Raw genomic sequence first — 6,000 nt, forward strand, 5'->3', positions numbered from 1 at the left:
ACCTCCTGGGCCACATAAATAAATATCTTTTTAAAAATATTTATTCCCTTTTGTGGCCTTTATTGTTTTATTGTTGTAGTTATTACTGTTCTTTGCTGGGAAATTGTGCAGATGCAGTCACATCTGCCATGTTGTCCCCTCAGGCTATTGCTAGTTCCCTCGAAAGTTGGGACATTCTCAGAGCACCTGTTCCTCCATGTTGTGCCCTCAGGGCATTGTCAATTCCCTGCAATAGTTGGAGCACTTTGTTTACTCCTCCCCCTTCCCATCCCCTCGAGAGCTATTATCCTATCCTGGAGTGCTTTTACTCCTCCCTCTTCTAAGCCTGACAGTTGTTATTGATGTGTCGTTGTTGGATAGGACAGAGAGAAATGGAGAGAGGAGGGGAAGACAGAGAGGGGGAGAGAAAGACACCTGCAGACCTGATTCACTGCTTGGGGGCTCGAACCGGGAGCCTTATGCCAGTCCTGTGCTTCTCAACACCTGCTCCTAACCTGCTGCACTGCCGCCCGGCTCCCATAAATAAATATTTTAAAATAATTATTAATTAATGAAAGAGACAGAGAGAGTGCCAGAACATCATTCTGGCACATCCATGTGGGGACTCGAACTTGGGTCCTTTATTTATTTATTTCTATTGTTATTTTCCTTTTTTGTTGCCCTTGATTTTTGTTTTTGTTTATTTTTTATTTTTTGCCCCCAGGGTTATTGCTGGGGCTCGATGCCTGCACTACGGATCCACTGCTCCTGGAGGCCATTTTTTTCCCTTTTGTTACCCTGGTTGTTTTACCATTGTTGTGGTTATTATTATAGGACAGAGAGAAATGGAGAGAGGAGGGGAAGACAGAGAGGGAGAGAGAAAGACAGACACACCTGCAGACCTGCTTTACAGCCTGTGAAGAAACTCCCCTGCAGGTGGGTGCCGGGCTAGCCTGAGGGTGTTTCTTCCAATTCGACCAGAACCAACCTAGGCTGCTGCTTACTCAGCAGCGGGAGAGTAACCAGGAACTCTTGTGACTGAGCGAGAACGCAATGCCATGCTGGCTTTATTGATCTGCATTTATATATTCTGAAACGGAAGTGGTAGGTCGGAAAAGGATATAAGTAGGAGAGTGGGTGGAGAGAGGGGAAAGAGCGCAAACATGGCAAGCTTCCATCTAACCAGTGGGGATTAAACCAGTGCCCTGCAGGCAGGGCAGGTCTCAGGCAAAACAACGATTATGTAAATAGACCACAGCATCAAGCAATGCAGCAGACCTAGCTAGCGTAATGACCAACAGGTGGTGAACCAGAGCTCGAACTGGGGTCCTTCCGCTGGTCCTTGGGCTTTGTGCCACGTGTGCTTAACCCACTGCGCTACTGCCTGACCCCCATTTTTTTTTTTTTTTTACTTTTTTAAATTTATATTCCCTTTTGTTGCCCTTGTTTTTTGTTGTTGTTGTAGTTATTGTTATTGATGTCGTTGTTAGGACAGAAATGGAGAGAGGAGGGGAAGACAGAGAGGGAGAGAGAGATATAGACACCAGCAGACCTGCTTCACTACCTCTGAAGTGACTCCCCTGCAGGTGGGAAGCTGGAGGCTCTATATTTATTTATTTAGTTTCCCTTTTGTTGCCCTTGTTGTTTTTTATTGTTGTTGTAGTTATTATTGTTGTTGTTATTGATGTTCTCATTGTTGGACAGGACAGAGAAAAATAGAGAAGAGGGGAAGACAGAGAGGGGGAGAGGAAGATAGACACTTGCATACCTGCTTCACCGCCTGTGAAGCAACTTCCCTGCAGGTGGCGAGCCAGGAGCTCGAACTGGGATCCTTCCACCGGTCCTTGCAATGCACTACAGCCTGACTCTATTTTTAAAAATTTTTTATTATCTTTATTTATTGGATAGAGACTATCAGAAATCTAGAGGGAAAGGGGTGATAGAGAGGGAGAGAGACAGAGAGACACCTGCAACATTGCTTCATCACTTGTGAAGCTTTCCCCCTGCAGGTGGTGACTGGGGGCTTGAACCTGCGTTCTTGCATATTGTAACATGTGCACTCAACCAGGTGCACCACCACATGGCCCCCTCTCTGTTCTGCTTGCTTCCTGGGCCGGAGGGAGAGGACCAGGCACTCATGGCTGAGCTGGGAAGCAGTATCTCTTTATTGACGAGCGGGGATGCGGTTCAACAATCTAATCTCTTCTAATCACAACACAATTCTGTCCTGCATCCCTCCTGAGGCAGAAGAGTCAGGAACAAGGAAGTACGTAGGATAGGGGACAGGGAGAAGGAAAAAGCGCGAACCAGTGAGGATTAAACCGATGTCCTGGAGGCGGGTGTGTGTGTGTGTGTGCTTAGTTAACAGTGGTTATGTAAATAGAATACATAGCAAGCAACACAAAGCAAACCCAATGTGATGATAAAAACAGAAGGCTTCACAAGCAGAATCCAGAAGCATACCAACACCTTTCTTTATTTTTTATTGTCGCAATGGTTATGGCTGGAGCTCAGTGTTAGCACTAGGAATCCACTGCTCCTAGAAGCCAATTTTTCCATTTTTTTCTTTTTCTTTCCTTTTTTATTAGATAGGACAGAGAGAAATTGAGAGATGATGGGGGGGGGGGGGCTGGGCAGTAACTCAACGGTTTAAGCACACATGGCATGAAGTGTAAGGACCTGCATAGGGATCCCGGTTTGAGCCCCTGGCTCTCCACCTACAGGGGGATCGCTTCACAATCAGTGAAACAGGTCTGCAGGTGTCTGTCTTTCTCTCCCCCTTCTCTGTCTTCCTTTCCTCTCTTGATTTCTTTCTGTCCTATTCAACAACAGCAGCAATGACAACAATAACAACAACAAGGGCAACAAAATAGGAAAAATGGCCTCCAGGAGCAGTCGATTCATAAAGCAGGTACAGAGTCTCAACAATAACCTTGGAGGAAAAAAAAAAGATAATAGGGAGAGAGAGACATCTGCAGTGGTCTGGGAGGTGGCTCAATGGATAAAGTGTTAGACTCTAAAATGTGAGGTCTCGTGTTTGAGCCCCATCAAAACATGTACAGTGATGTCTTTTTTTTTCCTCTCTCCCTCTCTTGCCTTTCTCATTAATAAACAAAAATCTAAAAAAAAAAGCTGCAGACCTGTTTCACCGCTTGTGAAGTGGACCCCTGGCAAGTGGGGAGAGGGGGCTTGAACCTAGGTCCTTGTGCTTGGTAATATGTGCACATAACTGGGCGTGCCACTGCCTGTTCCCCTTACTTTCCTTTTTTCTTTTTAAAGATTTTATTTACTCATAAGAAAGATCAGAGGAGAGAAAGAACCAGCCATCACTCTGGTACATGTGCTGCCAGGGATCAAACTCAAGACCTCATGCTTGAGAGTCCAATGCTTTATCCATTGTGCCACCTCATAGACCACTCTTTTTAAATATTTTATTCACTGGAAGAGACAGAAATTGAGAGAGGGAAGGGGGAGATACAGAGGGTGAGAGAAAGACACCTGGCAGTACTTTTTTAATTGTTTAGTATCTTAATTTATTTGATAGAGAAACTGAGAGGAAGAGGGAGATAGAGAGCAGCAAAGACACCAGTCGTGAAGCTTTACCCCTGCAGGTGGGGTCTGGGGGCTTGAACCTGGGTCCTTGCACATTGTAGCGTGTGCATTCAACCAGGTACACCACCACCTGGTTCCTGAAATCTAATTGTTTTTTAAAGATTTTATTTTTTACAGTATTGCTTGGCTCTGGTTTATGGTGGTCCAGGGAATTGAACCTGGGACTTTGGAGGCTCAGGCATGAGCATCTCTTTGCATGCATCACCCCTGCCCTGGATTTTATTTATTTATTTATTAGCACAAGATAGGGAGAAAGAGAACAGGAACCAGAGCATCACTCTGGCATATGGGACTCCAGGGATTGATCTCAAAGCTCATCTTTCCAAGCCTGGTGTCATTCTTACCACACCACTTCCTTAACCCCCACAATCTAATTTTTCTTTTTCTTTTTTTTTATTATTTTTATTTTCTTAAGATATTTAATTTTTTATTATCTTTATTTATTGGATAGAGAAAGCCAGAAATCAAGAGCCAAGTGGGGGATAGAGAGGAAGAGAGACACCTGCAGCACTGCTTCACCACTCGTGAAGTTTTTTCCCTGCAGGTGGGGACTGGGGACTCGAACCTGGGTCCTTGCACATTGGAACAGGTGCGCTTAACCAGGTGCACCACCACCTAGACCCCACATCTATTTTTTTAAATTTTGCTTTTTTCCCCTTTATTGCCCTTGTTATAGTTATTATTATTGTTATTGATGTCATCATTGTTGGATAGAGCAGAAAGAGATGGAGAGAGGAGGGGAAGACAGAGAGGGGGAGAGAAAGACACCTGCAGACCTGCTTCACAACCTGTGAAGCGATTCCCCTGCAGGTGAGGATCCTTAGGCCAGTTCTTGCGCTTTGTGACACATGCGCTTAACCCGCTGTGCTACTGTCCGACTCCCCATTTTTTTTTAAATTTTTTTTTAATATTTATTTTATTTATTCCCTTTTGTTGCCCTTGTTGTTTTATTGTTATAGCTATTATTGTTGTTGTCGTTGTTGGATAGGACAGAGAGAAATGGAGAGAGGAGGGGAAGACAAGAGAGGAGGAGAGAAAGATAGACACCTGCAGACCTGCTTCACCGCCTGTGAAGCGACTCCCTGCAGGTGGGGAGCCGGGGTTCGAACCGGGATCCTTATGCCGGTCCTTGTGCTTTGCGCCACCTGCGCTTAACCCGCTGCGCTACACCCGACTCCCCTCGACTCCCCATTTTTTTTAAAATATAGAAACAGAGGGCTGATGAGCATAATGGTTCTGCAAAAGCCTTTCATGCCTGAGTTTTTGAAGTCCCAGGTTCAATTCCCAACACCATCATAAGCCAGACCAGATCAGAGCAGTACACTGGTCTTTCTCTCTGTATCTCTTTCATTGCAATTGTTATATATATATATATATATATATATATATATATATATATATATATATATATATATTATATCTTACAATGGTGGTAGAGACTGAACCTGAGATGGCAGAATCTCAAGCATGAAAGTCTCTTACAGAACCAATATGCTATTTCCCCTGCCTTTTTTTCTTTCTTTCTTTTTTTTCCCCCACCAGAGCACTGCTTAGTTCTGGCTTATAATGGTCTGGGAATTAAACCTCTGGAGGGGAGACGGTAGCTCAGCAGGTTAAGTGAATATGGCACAAAGCACAAGGACCAGTGTAAGGACCCCGGTTCGAGCCCCCGGGTTCCCACCTGCAGGGGTCGCTTCACAGGTGGTGAAGCAGATCTTCAGATGTCTTTCTCTCCCCCTCTCTGTCTTTCCCTCTTCTCTCCATTTCTCTCTGTCCTATCCAACAATGGCAACATCAGTAACAACAACAATAATTACAATAATAAAACAACAAGGGCAACAAAAGGGAATAAATCAATAAATATTAAACCTCTGGCGATTCAGGCTCATATGAAGTCTTTTGTATACGATGTTCTCTCCATGCTCCTCTCCCCTCCTCTAATAAATCTTAAAAAAAATTTTTTTTCATGAATCTGTGCCTGGGAAGATAGCGTAAATGACAGAGCTTTGGACTTTCATAGCTGTGGTTCCCATTTGATCCCCCACGGTGCTCTGGCTTCTTTGTCTCATGTGCAGGTCTTTCCATTTTTTTTTTTCCTCCAGGGTTATCATTAGGGGTCTAGTGCCTGCACTACGAATCCACTGCTCCTGGAGGCCATCTTTCCTTTTTCCCCACTGTTGTTGTTGCTGTTATTATTGTTGTTGTTATTGGCTAGGACAGAGAGAAATCCAGAGAGGAGGGGAAGACAGAGAGGGGGAAAGAACAACACCTGTAGACCTGCTTCACTACTTGTGAAGTGCCTCACACTGTGTGTGCTTAACCGAGTGTGCTACCGCCTAGCCCCCCTTTCCTTCTTTTTGAAGATTTATTTATTGAGGGTTTGGGTGGCAGCACACCCAGTAGAATACC

The sequence above is a fragment of the Erinaceus europaeus genome, chromosome 14 (assembly GCF_950295315.1).
Source record: "Erinaceus europaeus chromosome 14, mEriEur2.1, whole genome shotgun sequence".
In the NCBI taxonomy this organism is placed as follows: domain Eukaryota; kingdom Metazoa; phylum Chordata; class Mammalia; order Eulipotyphla; family Erinaceidae; genus Erinaceus; species Erinaceus europaeus.